Source organism: Phocoena phocoena, chromosome 2 (assembly GCF_963924675.1).
Source record: "Phocoena phocoena chromosome 2, mPhoPho1.1, whole genome shotgun sequence".
NCBI classification, from domain to species: domain Eukaryota; kingdom Metazoa; phylum Chordata; class Mammalia; order Artiodactyla; family Phocoenidae; genus Phocoena; species Phocoena phocoena.
In genome coordinates, this window is record NC_089220.1 from 94,642,134 (window position 1) to 94,659,138 (window position 17,005).

Genomic DNA, 17,005 nt, shown 5'->3' on the forward strand with positions numbered 1-17,005 from the left:
ATAAAACCAGAGACTGAAATTAGCACAGATAATATTCCATAAGCCAAATATGTAATAGACAAGACCTACTTCTTGCTCAACGAAATGGACTCAACACCACATATTCAACGCCTAGGAATATACCTGACTAGGAAGAAACTTAAAACCCATGGATTTATATGTCTCCGTAAGAGAATCAAGCCTGTGTAGAGCGGCATAAATGCAGCAGTGAAAATCCGATAAATCCCATTATCAAAATAAATTTCAAAAACAAAACACAAAGACAGTGAAATAGAGAGCAATTCTTAAATAATTCATTCAGGGCATGTGATGCAACCGGGATTTAAAACATCTACACCCAGAGCTGGTTGAGACATAAGGCTGGACACTTCAGGCTGATAGCATTGGTGAGTTTCGGTGAGCAAATGCAGACCCTTTGAAGTCATACTGCATGGTACCTATTCCATGGGTCCCAACTCTCTAGTTTCAAGGGATTCTTCCTCCAGCTAAAACATGCATGGGAAACCCACAGTATGGTCCACCTTGTGATTGGGAAACGATTTAAAATGCATCTCAGTTTTCGTATCCTGGTCTTTGTGTTCACCATTCCAGACGCTTTACTAACACTCTCCCCGCTTGGAGAGTCAGTGCCTTTAACCTCCTGTTTGGCACAGCTGGCAATTTCTGTGCAAGATGAACAGGAATAGGGAGAACCAATGAGAGACTAGCTGTAGGTGTCTGCACGGGCAAATGTAACGCTCATTTCCCACCAGGAAGAGGAATTAACCAAAGGCTCAGCGTGCCCTGCTGGACACAGATTAGTGCCTGAAGCAATCCTGCGGTTTTGTGCCCAGCTCACAAGAAAGCGAGTTGAAGAAAGGAGCTCAGGGGCACTGTAATTCACAAACCTGCAGAGTTATAAATGACAGCTATCCTCCAAAAATATATTGAGGTAAGCCTGCGAAGGGGACTTGAAAGCGGGGCAGAATTTCAGGAAAACAATTGCAGGGGGTAGACTGGAATTGCCCTGAAAGCATAGGAAAAGAGGCAGAACATCGACAATGAGGCACTTGGCCAAAAAGGGCGTATGCGTTTTTTCCTGAATATATTCAGGAAAAAACGCATACGCCCTTTTTGGCCAACCAAGCAAGCCTGTAAAGGAAATCTGCACTACAATGAAGTCTCAATGCCCCCCTGGCAAAGGGCCATCTGAAAAAAGTGTGAAATCCAGAAAGGTAGGACAGGATATGGAGAACAGGGAGCCTTGTTTTGCTGATTGGCAGGATGTAAATTGCCAGCAGCCACCCTGGAGAAGTGTATGGTGTTTCCTGAAACACGTAAGAAACAAAGCAACACAGCCTATGGCACTTCCACTTATGGTCCTATAGCTTACGGAAATTAAAATCAAAAACAGACAGCCACCCCAATATTTGGGACGGCTGTGTTCACAAGAAGCTCGTCTACAGTATCAGGTAAATATCCCAGAAAGCAAAAAATGGATATAGACGTTGTGGCACGTACGTACAATGCAATATCACACAGCAATGAAATCTGTGTCATCAGGCCCGTAGCGGCATAGTGAGTGGATGCAGGTACGGTGATTCTACGTGAACTACGTCACACAGAATAAGAAACATCATAAGATATCACTAATACACGGAATGTAAACTTGACTACAAATGAACTGAATTACAAAACAGAACAGGGTCTCAAATTTAGAAAACCAACTAGTGCTTGCTTATGGGGAAAGGTGAGTTGGGGTGCTGCATAAAACCAGAGACTGAAATTAGCACAGATAACTTTCCATAAGCCAAATATGTAATAGACAAGACCTACACCTTGCTCAACGAAATGGAACCAACACCACATATTCAACGCCTAGGAATATACCTGACTAGGAAGAAACTTAAAACCCATGGATTTATAGGTCTCCGTAAGAGAATCAAGCGTATGTACAGCGGCCGAAACGCAGCAGTGAAAATCCGATAAATCCCATTATCAAAATAAATTTCGAAAACAAAACACAAAGACAGTGAAATAGAGAGCAATTCTTAAATAATTCACTCAGGGCATGTGATGCAACCGGGATTGACCACATCTACACCCAGAGCCTGTTGAGACATAAGGCTGGACACTTCAGGCTGATAGCATTTAAGTTTCGGTGAGCAAATGCAGACCCTTTGACGTCATACTGCATGGTACCCATTCCATGGGTCCCAACTCTCCAGTTACAAGGGATTCTTCCTCCAGCTAAAACATGCATGGGAACCCAGATTATCACCCACCGTGTGATTGGGAAACGATTTAAAGTGCATCTCAGTTGTCGTATCCTGGTCCTCGGGTTCACCATTCCAGATGCTTTACTAACACTCTCCCCGCTTGGAGAGTCAGTGCCTTTAACCTCCTCTTTGGCACAGCTTGCAATTTCTGTGCAAGATGAACAGGAATAGGGAGAACCAATGAGAGACTAGCTGTAGGTGTCTGCACGGGCAAATGTAACGCTCATTTCCCACAAGGAAGAGGAATTAACCAAAGGCTCAGCAGGCCCTGCTGGAAACAGATTAGTTCCTGAAGCAATCCTGCGGTTTTGTGCCCAGCTCACAAGAAAGCGAGTTGAAGAAAGGAGCTCAGGGGCATTGTTATTCACAAACCTGCAGAGTTATAAATGACAGCTATCTTCCAAAAGTATATTGAAGTAAGCCTGCGAAAGGGACTTGAAAGCGGGGCAGAATTTCAGGAAAACGATTGCAGTGGGTAGACTGGAATTGCCCTGAAAACATAGGAAAAGAGGCAGAACGTCGGAAATGATGCACTTGGGCAAAAAGGGCGTATTCGTTATTTTCTGAATATATTCAGGAAAAAACACATACGCACTTTTTAGCCAACCAAGCAAGCCTGTAAAGGAAATCTGCACTACAAAGAAATCTCACTGCCCCCCGGGCAAAAGGGCCATCTGAAAAAAGTGTAAAATCCAGAAAGGTAGGACAGGATATGGAGAACAGGGAGCCTTGTTATGCTGATAGGCAGGATGTAAATTGCCAACAGCCACCCTGGAGAAGTGTATGGTGTTTCCTGAAACACGTAAGTAATAAAGCAACACAGCCTATGGCAATTGCACTTATGGTCCTATTGCTTAGGGAAATTAAAATCAAAAACAGAGAGCCACCCCAAAGTTTGGGACGGCTGTGTTCCCAATAAGCTCGTCTACAGTACCAGGTAAATATCCCAGAGAGCAAAAAATGGATAAAGAAGTTGTGGCACGTACGTGCAATGCAATATCACTCAGCAATGAAATCTGTGTCATCAGGCCCGTAGCGGCATAGTGAGTGGATGCAGGTACGGTGATTCTACGTGAACTACGACACACAGAAAAAGGAACATCGTAAGATATCACTAATACACGGAATGTAAACTTGACTACACATGAACTGAATTACAAAACAGAACCGGGTCTCAAATTTAGAAAACCAACTAGTGCTTGCTTATGGGGAAAGGTGCGTTGGGGTGCTGCATAAAACCAGAGACTGAAATTAGCACAGATAAGTTTCCATAAGCCAAATATGTAATAGACAAGACCTACTCCTTGCTCAACTAAATGGACCCAACACCACATACTCAACGCCTAGGAATAAACCTGACTAGGAAGAATCTTCAAACCCATGGATTTATATGTCTCCGTAAGAGAATCAAGCGTGTGAACAGCGACATAAACGGAGCAGTGAAAATCCGATAAATCCCATTATCAAAATAAATTTCGAAAACAAAACACAAAGACAGTGAAATAGAGAGCAATTCTTAAATAATTCACTCAGGGCATGTGATGCAACCGGGATTGACCACATCTACACCCAGAGCTGGTTGAGACATAAGGCTGGACACTTCAGGCTGATAGCATTTGTGAGTTTCGGTGAGCAAATGCAGACCCTTTGAAGTCATACTGCATGGTACCTATTACATGGTTCCCAACTCTCCAGGTTCAAGGGATCCTTCCTCCAGCCAAAACATGCATGGGAAACCCACAGTATGGTCCACCGTGTGATTGGGAAACGATTTAAAATGCATCTCAGATTTCGTATCCTGGTCCTCGGGTTCAAAATTCCAGATGCTATACTAACACTCACCACGCTTGGAGAGTCAGTGCCTTTAACCTCCTCTTTGGCACAGCTTGCAATTTCTGTGCAAGATGAACAGGAATAGGGAGAACCAATGAGACACTACCTATAGGTGTCTGCACGGGCAAATGTAACGCTCATTTCCCACCAGGAAGAGGAATTAACCATAGGCTCAGCGTGCCCTGCCGGAAACAGATTAGGGCCTGAAGCAATCCTGCGGTTTTGTGCCCAGCTCTCAAGAAAGCGAGTTGAAGAAAGGAGCTCAGGGGCACTGTAATTCACAAACCTGCAGATTTATAAATGAGAGCTATCCTCCAAAAATATATTGAAGTAAGCCTGCGAAGGGGACTTGAAAGCAGGGCAGAATTTCAGGAAAACGATTGCAGGGGGTAGACTGGAATTGCCCTGAAATCATAGGAAAAGAGACAGAACATCGACAATGATGCACTTGGCCAAAAAGGGCGTATGCGTTTTTTCCTGAATATATTCAGGAAAAAACGCATACGCCCTTTTTGGCCAACCAAGCAAGCCTGTAAAGGAAATCTGCACTACAATGAAGTCTCACTGCCCCCCGGGCAAAAGGGCCATCTGAAAAATGTGTAAAATCCAGAAAGGTAGGACAGGATATGGAGAACAGGGAGCCTTGTTATGCTGACTGGCAGGATGTAAATTGCAAGCAGCCACCCTGGAGAAGTGTATGGTGTTTCCTGAAACACGTAAGAAACAAAGCAACACAGCCTATGGCACCTCCACTTATGGTCCTATAGCTTACGGAAATTAAAATCAAAAACAGACAGCCACCCCAATATTTGGGACGGCTGTGTTCACAAGAAGCTCGTCTACAGTATCAGGTAAATATCCCAGAAAGCAAAAAATGGATAAAGAAGTTGTGGCACGTACGTACAATCCAATATCACTCATCAATGAAATCTGCGTCATCAGGCCACTAGCGGCATAGTGAGTGGATGCAGGTACGGTGATTCTACGTGAACTACGTCACACAGAAAAAGAAACATCATAAGATGTCACTAATACATGGAATGTAAACTTGACTACACATGAACTGAATTACAAAACAGAACAGGGTCTCAATTTTAGAAAACCAACTAGTGCTTGCTTATGGGGAAAGGTGCGTTGGGGTGCTGCATAAAACCAGAGACTGAAATTAGCACAGATAACTTTCCATAAGGCAAATATGTAATAGACAAGACCTACTCCTTGATCAAAGAAATGGACTCAACACCACATGTTCAACGCCTAGGAATATACCTGTCTAGGAAGAATCTTAATACCCATGGATTTATATGAGTCCGTAAGAGAATCAAGCGTGTGTACAGCGGCATAAACGCAGCAGTGAAATTCCGATAAATCCCATTATCAAAATAAACTTCAGGGGCTTCCCTGGTGGCGCAGTGGTTGAGAGTTCGCCTGCCGATGCAGGGAACACGGGTTCATGCCCCGGTCCGGGAAGATCCCACATGCTGGGAAGCGGCTGGGCCTGTGGGACATGGCCGCTGAGCCTGCGCGTCCGGAGCCTGTGCTCCGCAACGGGAGAGGCCACAACAGTGAGAGGCCTGCGTACAAAAAACAGAAAAAAAAAAAATTTCAAAAACAAAACACAAAGACAGTGAAATAGAGAGCAATTCTTAAACAATTCACTCAGGGCATGTGATGCAACCGGGATTGACCACATGTACACACAGAGCTGGTTGACACATAAGGCTGGACACTTCAGGCTGATAGCATTGTTGAGTTTCGGTGAGCAAATGCAGACCCTTTGATGTCATACTGCATGGTACCCATTCCATGGGTTCCAAATCTCCAGAGTCAAGGGATTCTTCCTCCAGCTAAAATATGCATGGGAAACCAAGAGTATGGTCCACCGTGTGATTGGGAAACGATTTAAAATGCATCTAATTTTCGCATCCTGGTCCTCGGGTTGACCATTCCAGACACTTTACTAACACTCTCCCCGCTTGGAGAGTCAGTGCCTTTAACCTCCTGTTTGGCACAGCTTGTAATTTCTGTGCAAGATGAACAGGATTAGGGAGAACCAATGAGAGACTAGCTGTAGGTGTCTGCACGGGCAAATGTAACGGTCATTGCCCACCAGGAAGAGGAATTAACCAAAGGCTCAGCGTGACCTGCTGGAAAGAGACTAGTGCCTGAAGCAATCCTGCGGTTTTGTGCCCAGCTCACAAGAAAGCGAGTTGAAGAAAGGAGCTCAGGGGCACTGTAATTCACAAACCTGCAGAGCTATAAATGACAGCTATCCTCCAAAAATATATTGAAGTAAGCCTGCGAAGGGGACTTGAAAGCGGGGCAGAATTTCAGGAAAACGATTGCAGGGGGTAGACTGGAATTGCCCTGAAAGCATAGGAAAAGAGGCAGAACGTCGACAATGATGCCCTTGGCCAAAAAGTGCGCATGCGTTTTTTCCTGAATATATTCAGGAAAGAACGCATACGCCCTTTTTGGCCAACCAAGCAAGCCTGTAAATGAAATCTGCACTACAATGAAATCTCACTGCCCACCCGGGCAAAAGGGCCATCTGAGAAAAGTGTAAAATGCAGAAAGGTAGGACAGGATATGGAGAACAGGGAGCCTTGTTATGCTGATTGGCAGGATGGAAATTGCCAACAGCCACACTGGAGAATGTATGGTGTTTCCTGAAACACGTAAGAAATAAAGCAACACAGCCTATGGCAATTGAACTGATGGTCCTATTGCTTAGGGAAATTAAAATCAAAAACAGACAGCCACCCAAAGTTTGGGATGGCTGTGTTCCCAAGAAGCTCGTCTACAGTACCAGGTAAATATCCCAGAAAGCAAAAAATGGATAAAGATGTTGTGGCACGTACGTGCAATGCAATATCACTCAGCAATGAAATCTGTGTCATCAGGCCCGTAGCGGCATAGTGAATGGATGCAGGTACAGTGATTCTACGTGAACTACGTCACACAGAAAAAGAAACATCATAAGATATCACTAATACACGGAATGTAAACTTGACTACACATGAACTGAATTACAAAACAGAACAGGGTCTCAAATTTAGGAAACCAACTAGTGCTTGCTTATGGGGAAAGGTTCCTTGGGGTGCTCCATAAAACCAGAGACTGAAATTAGCACAGATAACATTCCATAAGCCAAATATGTACTAGACAAGACCTACTCCTTGCTAAACGAAATGGACTCAACACCACATATTCAACGCGTAGGAATATACCTGACTAGGAAGAATCTTAAAACCCATGGATTTATATGTCTCCGTAAGAGAATCAATTGTGTGTACAGCGGCCGAAACGCAGCAGTGAAAATCTGATAAATCCCATTATAAAAATAAATTTCCAAAACAAAACACAAAGACAGTGAAATAGAGAGCAATTCTTAAATAATTCACTCAGGGCATGTGATGCAACCGGGATTTAACACATCTACACCCAGAGCTGGTTGAGACATAGGGCTGGACACTTCAGGCTGATAGCACTGGTGAGTTTCGGTGAGCAAATGCAGACCCTTTGAAGTCATACTGCATGGTACCTATTCCATGGGTCCCAACTCTCCAGGTGCAAGGGATTCTTACTTCAGCTAAATCATGCATGGGAAACCCAGAGTATGGTCCACCGTGTGATTGGGAATGATTTAATATGCATCTCAGTTTTCGTATCCTGATCCTCGGGTACACCTTTCCAGACGCTTTACTAACACTCTCCCCGCTTGCAGAGTCAGCGCCTTTAACCTCCTGTTTGGCACAGCTTGCAATTTCTGTGCAAGATGAACAGGAATAGGGAGAACCAATGAGAGACCAGCTATAGGTGTCTGCACGGGCAAATGTAACGCTCATTTCCCACCAGGAAGAGGAATTAACCAAAGGCTCAGCGTGCCCTGCTGGAAACAGATTAGGGTCTGAAGCAATCCTGCGGTTTTTTGCCCAGCTCACAAGAAAGCGAGTTGAAGAAAGGAGCTCAGGGGCACTGTAATTCACAAACCTGCAGAGTTATAAATGACAGCTATCCTCCAAAAATATATTGAAGTAAGCTTGCGAAGGGGACTTGAAAGCAGGGCAGAATTTCAGGAAAACGATAGCAGCGGGTAGACTGGAATTGCCCTGAAAGCATAGGGAAAGAGGCACAACGTCGACAATGATGCACTTGGCCAAAAAGTGCGTATGCGTTTTTTCCTGAATATATTCAGGAAAAAACGCATACGCACTTTTTGGCCAACCAAGCAAGCCTGTAAAGGAAATCTGCACTGCAATGAAGTCTCACTGCCCCCCAAGCAAAAGGGCCATCTGAAAAAAGTGTAAAATCCAGAAAGGTAGGACAGGATATGGAGAACAGGGAGCCTTGTTATGCTGTTTGGCAGGATGTAAATTGTCAGAAGCCACCATGGAGAAGTGTATGTTGTTTCCTGAAACACGTAAGAAACATAGCAACACAGCCTATGGCACTTCCACGTATGGTCCTATAGCTTACGGAAATTAAAATCAAAAACAGACAGCCACCCCAATATTTGGGACGGCTGTGTTCACAAGAAGCTCGTCTACAGTATCAGGTAAATATCTCAGAAAGCAAAAAATGGATAAAGAAGTTGTGGCAGGTACGTACAATGCAATATCACTCAGCAATGAAATCTGTGTCATCAGGCCCGTAGCGGCATAGTGAGTGGATGCAGGTACGGTGATTCTACGTGAACTACGTCACACAGAATAAGAAACATCATAAGATATCACTAATACACGGAATGTAAACTTGACTACACATGAACTGAATTACAAAACAGAACAGGGTCTCAAATTTAGAAAACCAACTAGTGCTTGCTTATGGGGAAAGGTGAGTTGGGGTGCTGCATAAAACCAGAGACTGAAATTAGCACAGATAACTTTCCATAAGCCAAATACGTAATAGACAAGACCTACTCCTTGCTCAACGAAATGGACCCAACACCACATAAACAACGCCTAGGAATATACCTGAATAGGATGAATCTTAAAACCCATGGATATATATGTCTCCCTAAGAGAATCAAGCGTGTGTACAGCGGCCGAAACGCAGCAGTGAAAATCCGATAAATCCCATTATCCAAATAAATTTCGAAAACAAAACACAAAGATAGTGAAATAGAGAGCAATTCTTAAATAATTCACTCAGGGCATGTGATGCAACCGGGATTGACCACATCTACACCCAGAGCTGGTTGAGACATAAGGCTGGACACTTCAGGCTGATAGCATTGGTGAGTTTCAGTGAGCAAATGCAGACCCTTTGAACTCATACTCCATGGTACACATTCCATGGGTCCCAACTCTCCAGGTTCAAGAGATTCTTCCTCCAGCTATAACATGCATGGGAAACCCAGAGTATCGTACACCGTGTGTTTGGGAAATGATTTAAAATGCATCACATTTTTCATATCCTGGACCTCGGGTTCACCATTCCAGATGCTTTACTAACACTCTCCCCGCTTGGAGAGTCAGTGCCTTTAACCTCCTCTTTGGCACAGCTTGCAATTTCTGTGCAAGATGAACAGGAATAGGGAGAACCAATGAGAGACTAGCTGTAGGTGTCTGCACGGGCAAATGTAACGCTCATTGCCCACCAGGAAGAGGAATTAAACAAAGGCTCAGTGTGCCCTGCTGGAAACAGATTAGGGCCTGAAGCAATCCTGCGGTTTTTTGCCCAGCTCACAAGAAAGTGAGTTGAAGAAAGGAGCTCAGGGGCACTGTAATTCACAAACCTGCAGAGTTATAAATGACAGCTATCCTCCAAGAATATATTGAAGTAAGCTTGCAAAGGGGACTTGAAAGCGGGCAGAATTTCAGGAAAACGATTGCAGGGGTAAGACTGGAATTGCCCTGAAAGCATAGGAAAAGAGGCAGAACGTCGACAATGATGCCCTTGGCCAAAAAGTGCGTATGCGTTTTTTCCTGAATATATTCAGGAAAAAACGCATACGCCCTTTTTGGCCAACCAAGCAAGCCTGTAAATGAAATCTGCACTATAATGAAATCTCACTGCCCCCCCCGGGCAAAAGGGCCATCTGAAAAAAGTGTAAAATCCAGAAACGTAGGACAGGATATGGGGAACAGGGAGCCTTGTTATGCTGACTGGCAGGATGTAAATTGTGAACAGCCACCCTGGAGAAGTGTATGGTGTTTCCTGAAATACGTAAGAAATAAAGCATTACAGCCTATGGCAATTGCACTTATGGTCCTATTGCTTAGGGAAATTAAAATCAAAAACAGAGAGCCACCCCAACGTTTGGGACGGCTGTGTTCCCAAGAAGCTCGTCTACAGTACCAGGTAAATATCCCAGAAAGCAAAAAATGGATAAAGAAGTTGTGGCACGTACGTGCAATGCAATATCACTCAACAATGAAATCTGTGTCATCAGGCCCATAGCGGCATTGTGAGTGGATGCAGGTACGGTGATTCTACGTGAACTACGTCACACAGAAAAAGAAACATCATAACACATCACTAATACACGGAATGTAAACTTGACTACACATGAACTGAATTACAAAACAGAACAGGGTCTCAAATTTAGAAAACCAACTAGTGCTTGCTTATGTGGAAAGGTGCCTTGGGGTGCTGCATAAAACAAGAGACTGAAATTAGCATAGAAAACATTCCATAAGCCAAATATGTAATAGACAAGACCTACTCCTTGCTCAACGAAATGGACTCAACACCACATATTCAACGCCTAGGAATATACCTGACTAGGAAGAATCTTAAAACCCATGGATTTATATGTCTCCGTAAGAGAATCAAGCGTGTGTACAGCGGCCGAAACGCAGCAGTGAAAATCCGATAAATCCCATTATCAAAATATATTTCAAAAACAAAACACAAAGACAGTGAAATAGAGAGCAATTCTTAAATAATTCACTCAGGGCATGTAATGGAACCGGGATTGACCACATCTACACCCAGAGCTGTTTGAGACATACGGTTGGACACTTCAGGCTGATAGCATTGGTGAGTTTCGGTGAGCAAATGCAGACCCTTTGAAGTAATACTGCATGTACCTATTCCATGGGTCCCAACTCTCCAGGTTCAAGGGATTCTTCCTCCAGCTAAAACATGCATGGGAAACCAACTGTATGGTCCACCGTGTGATTGGGAAACGATTTAAAATGCATCTCAGTTTTCGTATCCTGGTCCTCGGGTCCACCATTCCAGATGCTTTACTAACACTCTCCCCGCTTGGAGAGTCAGTGCCTTTAACCTCCTGTTTGGCACAGCTTGCAATTTCTGTGCAAGATGAACAGGAATAGGGAGAACCAATGAGAGACTAGCTACAGGTGTCTGCACGGGCAAATGTAACGCTCATTTACCACCAGGAAGAGGAATTAAACAAAGGCTCAGCGTGCCCTGCCGGAAACAGATTAGGGCCTGAAGCAATCCTGTGGTTTTGTGCCCAGCTCACAAGAAAGCGAGTTGAAGAAAGGAGCTCAGGGGCACTGTAATTCACAAACCTGCAGAGTTATAAATGACAGCTATCTTCCAAAAATATATTGAGGTAAGCCTGCGAAGGGGACTTGAAAACGGGGCAGAATTTCAGGAAAACGATTGCAGGGGGTAGACTGGAATTGCCCTGAAAGCATAGGAAAAGAGGCAGAACGTCGACAATGATGCACTTGGCCAAAAAGGGCGTATGCGTTTTTTCCTGAATATATTCAGGAAAAAACGCATACGCCCTTTTTGGCCAACCAAGCAAGCCTGTAAAGGAAATCTGCACTACAATGAAGTCTCACTGCCCCCCGGGCAAAAGGGCCATCTGAAAAAAGTGTAAAATCCAGAAAGGTAGGACAGGATATGGATGACAGAGACTTGTAATGCTGATTGCCAGGAAGTAAATTGCCAGCAGCCACCCTAGAGAAGTATATGGTGTATCCTGAAACATGTAAGAAACAAAGCAACACAGCCTATGGCACTTCCACTTATGGTCATATAGCTTACGGAAATTAAAATCAAAAACAGACAGCCACCCCAATATTTGGGACGGCTGCGTTCACAATGATCTCGTCTACAGTATCAGGTAAATATCCCAGAAGGCAAAAAATGGATAAAGAAGTTGTTGCACGTACGTACAATGCAATATCACTCAGCAATGAAATCTGTGTCATCAGGCCCGTAGCGGCATAGTGAGTGGATGCAGGTTCGGTGATTCTACATGAACTACGTCACACAGAAAAAGAAACATCATGAGGTATCACTAAAACACGGAATGTAAACTTCACTACACATGAACTGAATTACAAAACAGAACAGGGTCTCAAATTTAGAAAACCAACTAGTGCTTGCTTATGGGGAAAGGTTTGTTGGGGTGCTGCATAAAACCTGAGACTGAAATTAGCACAGATAACTTTCCATAAGCCAAATATGTAATAGACAAGACATACTCCTTGCTCAACGAAATGGACCCAACACCACATATTCAACGCCTAGGATTATACCTGACTAGGAAGAATCTTAAAACCCATGGATATATATGTCTCCGTAAGAGAATCAAGCGTGTGTACAGCGGCCGAAACGCAGCAGTGAAAATCCGATAAATCCCATTATCAAAATATATTTCAAAAACAAAACACAAAGACAGTGAAATAGAGAGCAATTCTTAAATAATTCACTCAGGGCATGTGATGCAACCGGGATTTAACACATCTACACCCAGAGCTGGTTGAGACATAAGGCTGGACACTTCAGGCTGATAGCATTGGTGAGTTTCGATGAGCAAATGCAGACCCTTTGAAGTCATACTGCATGGTACCCATTCCATGGGTCCCAACTCTCCAGGTTCAAGGGATTCTTCCTCCAGCGAAAACATGCATGGGAAACCCAGAGTATCGTCCACCGTGTGATTGGGAAACGATTTAAAATGCATCTCAGTTTTCGTATCCTGGTCCTCGGGTTCACCATTCCAGATGCTTTACTAACACTCTCCCCGCTTGGAGAGTCAGTGCCTTTAACCTCCTCTTTGGCACAGCTTGCAATTTCTGTGCAAGATGAACAGGACTAGGGAGAACCAATGAGAGACTAGCTGTAGGTGTCTGCACGGGCAAATGTAACGCTCAATTCCCACCAGGAAGAGGAATTAACCAAAGGCTCAGCGTGCCCTGCTGGAAACAGATTAGGGCCTGAAGCAATCCTGCGGTTTTGTGCCCAGCTCACAAGAAAGCGAGTTGAAGAAAGGAGCTCAGGGGCACTGTAATTCACAAACCTGCAGAGTTATAAATGACAGCTATCTTCCAAAAGTATATTGAAGTAAGCCTGCGAAGGGGAATTGAAAGCGGGGCAGAATTTCAGGAAAATGATTGGAGGGGGTAGACTAGAATTGCCCTGAAAGCATAGGAAAAGAGGCACAACGTCGACAATGATGCACTTGGCCGAAAAAGGCGTATGCGTTTTTTCCTGAATATATTCAGGAAAAAACGCATACGCCCTTTTTGGCCAACCAAGCAAGCCTGTAAAGGAAATCTGCACTACAATGAAGGCTCAATGCCACACGGGCAAAAGGGCCATCTGAAAAAATTGTAAAATCCAGAAAGGTAGGACAGGATATGGAGAACAGGGAGCCTTGTTATGCTGATTGGCAGGATGTAAATTGTGAACAGCCACCCTGGAGAAGTGTATGGTGTTTCCTGAAATACGTAAGAAATAAAGCAACACAGCCTATGGCAATTGCACTTATGGTCCTATTGCTTAGGGAAATTAAAATCAAAAACAGACAGCCACCCCAATATTTGGGATGGCTGTGTTCACAAGAAGCTCGTCTACAGTACCAGGTAAATATCCCAGAAAGCAAAAAATGGATAAAGATGTTGTGGCATGTACGTGTAATGCAATATCACTCAGCAATGAAATCTTTTTCATCAGGCCCGTAGCGGCATAGTGAGTGGATGCAGGTACGGTGATTCTACGTGAACTACGTCACACAGAAAAAGAAAAATCATAAGATATCACTTATACACGGAATGTAAACTTGACTACACATGAACTGAATTACAAAACAGAACAGGGTCTCAAATTTTGAAAACCAACTAGTGCTTGCTTATGGGGAAAGGTGCCTTGGGGTGCTGCATAAAACCAGAGACTGAAATTAGCACAGATAACTTTCCATAAGCCAAATATGTAATAGACCAGACCTACTCCTTGCTCAACGAAATGGACTCAACACCACATATTCAACGCCTAGGAATATACCTGACTAGGAAGAATCTTAACACCCATGGATTTATATGTCTCCGTAAGAGAATCAAGCATGTGTACAGCGGCATAAACGCAGCAGTATAAATCCGATAAATCCAAGTATCAAAATTAATTTCAAAAACAAAACACAAAGACAGTGAAATAGAGAGCAATTCTTAAATGATTCACTCACGGCATGTGATGCAAGCGGGATTTACCGCAACTACAACAAGAGCTGTTTGAGACATAAGGCTGGACACTTCAGGCTGATAGCATTGGTGAGTTTCGGTGAGCAAATGCAGACCCTTTGAAGTCATACTGCATGGTACTTATTCAATGGGTCCCAACTCTCCAGGTTCAAGGGTTTCTTCCTTCAGCTAAACATGCATGGGAAACACAGAGTATGGACCACCGAGAGATTGGGAAACGTTTTAAAATGCATCTCAGTTTTCGTATCCTGGTCCTCGGGTTCACCATTCCAGATGCTTTACTAACACTCTCCCTGCTGGAGAGTCAGTGCCTTTAACCTCCTGTTTGGCACAGCTTGCAATTTCTGTGCAAGATGAACAGGAATAGGGAGAACCAATGAGAGACTAGCTGTAGGTGTCTGCACGGGCAAATGTAACGCTCATTTCCCACCAGGAAGAGGAATTAACCAAAGGCTCGGCGTGCCCTGCCGGACACAGATTAGGGCCAGAAGCAATCCTGCGGTTTTGTGCCCAGCTCACAAAAAGCGAGTTGAAGAAAGGAGCTCAGGGGCACTGTAATTCACAAACCTGCAGAGTTATAAATGACAGCTACCCTCCAAAAATATATTGAAGTAAGCCTGCGAAGGGGACTTGAAAGCGGGGCAGAATTTCAGGAAAACGATTGCAGGGGGTAGACTGGAATTGCCCTGAAAGCATAGGAAAAGAGGCACAACGTCGACAATGATGCACTTGGCCAAAAAGGGCGTATGCGTTTTTTCCTGAATATATTCAGGAAAAAACGCATAAGCACTTTTTGGCCAACCAAGCAGGCCTGTAAAGGAAATCTGCACTACAATGAAATCTCACTGCCCACCGGGCAAAAGGGCCATCTGAAAAAAGTGTAAAATCCAGAAAGGTAGGACAGGATATGGAGAACAGGGAACCTTGTTATGCTGATTGGCAGGATGTAAATTGCCAACAGCCACCCTGGAGAAGTGTATGGTGTTTCCTGAAACACATAAGAAATAAAGCAACACAGCCTATGGCAATTGCACTTATGGTCCTATTGCTTAGGGAAATTAAAATCAAAAACAGAGAGCCACTCCAAAGATTGGGACGGCTGTGTTCACAAGAAGTTCGTTTACAGTACCAGGTAAATATCCCAGAAAGCAAAAAATGGATAAAGAAGTTGTGGCACATACGTGCAATGCAATATCACTCAGCAATGAAATCTGTGTCATCAGGCCCGTAGCGGCATAGTGAGTGGATGCAGGTACGGTGATTCTACGTGAACTACGTCACACAGAAAAAGAAACATCATAAGATATCACTAATACACGGAATGTAAACTTGAATACACATGAACTGAATTACAAAACAGAACAGGGTCTCAAATTTAGAAAACCAACTAGTGCTTGCTTATGGGGAAAGGTGCATTGGGGTGCTGCATAAAACCAGAGACTGAAATTAGCACAGATAACATTCCATAAGCCAAATATGTAATAGACAAGACCTACTCCTTGCTCAACGAAATGGACTCAACACCACATATTCAACGCCTAGGAATATACCTGACTAGGTAGAATCTTAAAACCCATGGATATATATGTCTCCGTAAGAGAATCAAGCGTGTGTACAGCGGCTGAAACGCAGCAGTGAAAATCCGATAAATCCCGTTATCAAAATAAATTTCGAAAACAAAACACAAAGACAGTGAAATAGAGAGCAATTCTTAAATAATTCACTCAGGGCATGTGATGCAACCGGGATTTAACACATCTACACCCAGAGCTGTTTGAGACATAAGGCTGGACACTTCATGCTGATAGCATTGGTGAGTTTCGGTGAGCAAATGCAGACCCTTTGAAGTCATACTGCATGGTACCTATTCCATGCGTCCCAACACTCCAGGTTCAAGGGATTCTTCCTCCAGCTAAAACATGCCTGGGAAACCCACAGTATGATCCACCGTGAGATTGGGAAACGATTTAAAATGCATCTCAGTTTTCGTATCCTGGTCCTCGTGTTCACCATTCCAGATGCTTTACTAACACTCTCCCCGCTTGGAAAGTCAGTGCCTTTAACCTCCTGTTTGCCACAGCTTGCAATTTCTGTGCAAGATGAACAGGAATAAGGAGAACCAATGAGAGACTAGCTATAGGTGTCTGAAGGGGCAAATGTAACGCTCATTTCCCACCAGGAAGAGGAATTAACCAAAGGCTCAGCGTGCCCTGCCGGAAACAGATTAGGGCCTGAAGCAATCTTGCGGTTTTGTGCCCAGCTCACAAGAAAGCGTGTTGAAGAAAGGAGCTGAGGGGCACTGTAATTCACAAATCTGCAGCGTTATAAATGACAGCTATCCTCCAAAAATATATTGAAGTAAGCCTGCGAAGGGGACTTGAAAGCGGGGCAGAATTTCAGGAAAACGATTGCAGGGGATAGACTGGAATTGCTCTGAAAGCATAGGAAAAGAGGCAGAACGTCGACAATGATGCACTTGGCCATAAAGGGCGTATGCGTTTTTTC